Genomic DNA, 4,342 nt, shown 5'->3' on the forward strand with positions numbered 1-4,342 from the left:
CTCCTTCGTCTCAATTTTATCTCAACCTTATCTTAGTGAAAGAAATATTTCACTGAATTATTATTTGATGTCGTAACAATACTCTCTCTCTAATCATTCTAAAGGTGGCACTAAAGACTGAGCTTTCATATTATAATAATCATAAAAACGATTTTATGTTCGATTAAATCAAAATGATGCTGTATTTGAAACTGTATGTTAGCGCCGCTTTTATGTACTGTAGGACTAGCTTCCGCACGTGACTATCTCTCTCTCTCTCTTCAAAAATAAGTAGACTTAGTCAATTTATTTTATTAAGCATTTTTCTGAAAGAAAATGAAGATTTTTTTTATAACTATCCTTTTTTTTAGCTCTGGCATGGGGCTACAGCCTTCTTCTTAATCTTGGATCGTTGTTCTGCAAGACATTTCAGGTCAGGCAGTAAATACCGTGTTATATAGAAACTAGGCAAATAATGAATCTATGTTAGTAAAATGAGTAATCTCTCCAGAAAAAAAACAAAGATATTTTATTCACACCTGATGTTTCGGCTTACACCTTTCTCAGGGATTACAGCATCACATACAAATACAAACTGACAAACGAAAAGAACACGTACAACAATTAAAAACTGACGTAACTAACTTTGGTAATTTCTGGAGTTAAGTCTTTTTCATTCACTAGTAAACAGAGGCATTGCTATGTACTTAACAGATTCAGGACTCGGGCCCATAGTCCCCCGCCCCCCCCCCCAAAAAAATACAGTGATGTACGAATGATGTATTGAACTGCACTAGTAAGATGACACAAGCTATACAGTAGTTTAAGGGAACTTAAACAGTCACATAGTAACTGTAAACACTAAATGATCCTACAAAAACACATAATTGGACATAATACTGTTGCGTCAGCGAGGTCACGTGACTAGTATCACGCTACGTCCTTCTAGAAATATCCTGTTCCTTCATGAATGCTCTAGCGTTTACTAGATATGTGATAGTCTAGCATATATAAGACGGTCACAAAGTGACGGTAACAATATGTGTGTAATTGAACTGCGGAGGTAATGAGTAAGAATATTGTTGAGCATGTGAGAAGTTCGTTGTGAGTTATAGCGTTTGTTATAGAGCGACTGTTGAAATTAAGTGTATCATAAAGTTGTATTCGGAAAGAATAAACCATTTTTATTTAAGAAAGGACTTACTTGTGTCGCTAAAGTTTTGTCGGAACGAATTTACGGAAAATTAACTAACGAACGGAAACGTAACAATACTTTAAAATATTAAACTTTGTTTTCGTATATATAACATAATATGAAATGTTTACTTTGAAATTATTCGGGAAGCGTCAGAGCATACCTCTTGTTTTGTCTTTTAACAAAGTAATCAATTATGACATCCTCAAACACAGATTCTATCACACTTTTATCATTTGAAAACACTGTAAGGTACTGTAGTTTGTCCAATTTTGCTTCTCAGCCAGGTGTGTAAATGTCGTAAAACACCGAATTATATTTCACAGCTACAGCAACTTGTTCTACTTTTGTTAAGGTCTACGTTTTTCTTTTGCAAACATGATCTCAATCCTCCAGATTGCTCTGCAAAATTTAAAAACTGGTGACCTATAGTGAATCGTTAAAGGGTTTGAATAAACACGTGTTCCACATACACGCATTCTACGTGGAGCAATGTTAACAAAAGTATTGTTTGAGAGAAAAAAAAACACATTGTTGAACCATTTTTCCTTAAATAGTTAACATTTTTAAGGAAATGGAAAACCTTTTTGTAAGAATAATACCGCCTTACCTTTTTACTCTACACCAAGCCAACTGATGGAATTACCGAAAAACGTATTTAAAAAAAAATTCCTAAAAATTTTTTATTCAACAAAAATGTTCTCTAGATGTGTTTTACTAATCGTATCTACTCCTTGTTCAATTTTATCTCAACCTTATCTTAGTGAAAGAAATATTTCACTGGATTATTATTTTGTAAATTCATTACATTTAGTATTTGCATATTTAGTTTCCAAATTACAATTTGATTTGCTCGAACTACAAGTTTTCTATTTTCTTATGGATAATATTATTTACGTAACAAGCTAAACAATATTTTTGTTAAAGTACTTCACGTAAAACGTGTACAATTAGAACCTTTGTGTATTCTAACCCTTCAACGATTCGTTTAAGTCTAGTTTCTAATGTAACACTGCATTTACTGCCTGAAGGAGGACGTCTGCCCGAAACATCGCACAAAATAAACCAATAAAGTTTTATTTATGTGTTAATTTATCCATTATTACCTTTTATCCTAATTGCCACAGACAGCGGGTATTTGCAACTAGCATACTGAATTTGACATTAGTAAAATAAATCACTACAAAAAATACAAAAGAAAAGCAAATAAATTGTATACAATTCACTAGTATTTTGTATTTGCCTTAAACAGAGCATTAAGCTTTATTTTTGTGCTACCATAAGTTTATCAATGTGTGATTGCGGATAGTGTTCCAAATGTCCTGCATTACTTCCAGTAACTCAACCAAAGTTGTCGTACAGATCAAAATAGTAACAGAAAAAACAGACAGAATATGTATTGCGGAATCAAATATAAAAGTTTGACTTTACTGAGTTGAAGAAAAGAAACTGAACACAATTTTAAACAAAGTAAAACCAATCTTCGTATTGTTTTTGTTTTTTCACAACAAAAATCATATAAAAGATAAACGCGTGCACAGAACGTTGGGCTGCACTTCTGGATATTCTGAAGTCACTCCCTAGGGAATATTTCTCTGGCGCTTTATAGATTCTGTTCTGGACTGAGAGAGCAGGACATTATATACAGGGAAACAGTAATCACTTTTCCCAGAGTGCAGGGGCTACCCACGTTACTGGTTGTTCCAAGTTAAAGTAGGGAGAGTTTAATCTCCAGATGTTTCCAAACTTGAAATGTTACTAGAGAAAGTAGATACAATATATGTAAATATAACCCCACCAACACGGGTTTTGACTGTGTATAACTAGAACATTAAGTAAGGCAAGTACTACAAAAGGCCGATTTTCTATATGTGCAAGTCTAAACATTTGTTTATCCGAATTTCTGACAAATTTTGGTAAACGAAATAATTTAACTTTCTGAAGGAAAAGAGAAGATAACATATGATATCTCTAGGTACCATACATGCCAATTCATATTTGCAAGGTTCCATCAGCCTCTTTTTACTTCCAAGTATCGTTACACCTTACTTGCCACATGCTTGTGGTCTACTGTTTTACTGGAAACTGAATCCCTGCTCAACAGATCAAGTTTATGAGGGAATGACTTGACGGATAAGAATGTACCTTCCAGCAATCAGGATGCCATACATTTCATGTGGGTTTCCAACACCTGTGACTGAAATGCATCCAATCAAAGAAGCTATCGTTGATTGTTGCTAAACAATTTGAGCTTAGAGTCAATTGTAAGTAGTACCCACTTCCAGGTGTGCTCATATGTTGTTAGAAGTCTGTTACCCATTTCATCAATATGACTTTTCAAGAGTTTTGGTTTTGTACCTCGACCGCTTCGATCACCAACAGTACTAGTTTCACATACTCTGTCCAGAGTAGACAGTTTTAACTTATCAACAAATACAAATGAATCTCACCACTTCAATTTAAACATTAGTGTTATTTATCATTTTCCTTCAAGGTTTTAATAAAATAGATGATTTTAATTTAAAAGTTATAAATTTACTGTTTCCAGACACAAACATTCCAAAGAAAATTTGCTATAACGTTTACCTATCACAACTCATTAGATTTACTAACATTTGTTGTAATTTGGAAGATTTTACAGAGAGAACTCGAAAAGTAACACAAATTATTGAGTAGGGTTTTTCTTTCAACAGATTACATACGATATTTTTTATTTTGTGATATTTATAATTAAATATATAAAATTGACAATTTCGTCATTTTCATACAATCTTTAATAAAAATATTATGAAAAATAAAACTATTTTATAAATTAACGTAATAGGTACGGCTATGCATAACGTTGTCTTCCATAATCTAACACAAACCTAAGCATTCCACATCATACGTTACATTTGTAAAAAACACTAAAATATGTTTGTAGAGAAATATTCATTCAAACACTACATCAAACAATGACACCTGCCGGGCAAACTTGCAACAAATAAATACAAAAATTTACCATAACGGATGAAGTAATATTTTGTTTTTATTTTTATGTTTAACAAAATTACGAAACATCACGTTTGACTGCTGGTGATTTTCTTTCGAATTTTTTCAGTTACGAATTTTAGAGTATACTGGTCTATAAAAGTTAAACTTAATATATATATATATATATATAGATAG

At 32.4% G+C, this 4,342-nt stretch overlaps 1 protein-coding gene across 3 annotated transcripts in view; it reads left to right on the forward strand.

The window, feature by feature from the left end:
- The window catches only part of LOC106470128, a 22,989-nt gene that overhangs the window by 6,988 nt on the left and 11,659 nt on the right, over positions 1-4,342 (forward strand). The window lies entirely within an intron of this gene.

This window comes from Limulus polyphemus, unplaced genomic scaffold (assembly GCF_000517525.1).
Source record: "Limulus polyphemus unplaced genomic scaffold, Limulus_polyphemus-2.1.2 Scaffold3835, whole genome shotgun sequence".
Lineage (NCBI taxonomy): Eukaryota > Metazoa > Arthropoda > Merostomata > Xiphosura > Limulidae > Limulus > Limulus polyphemus.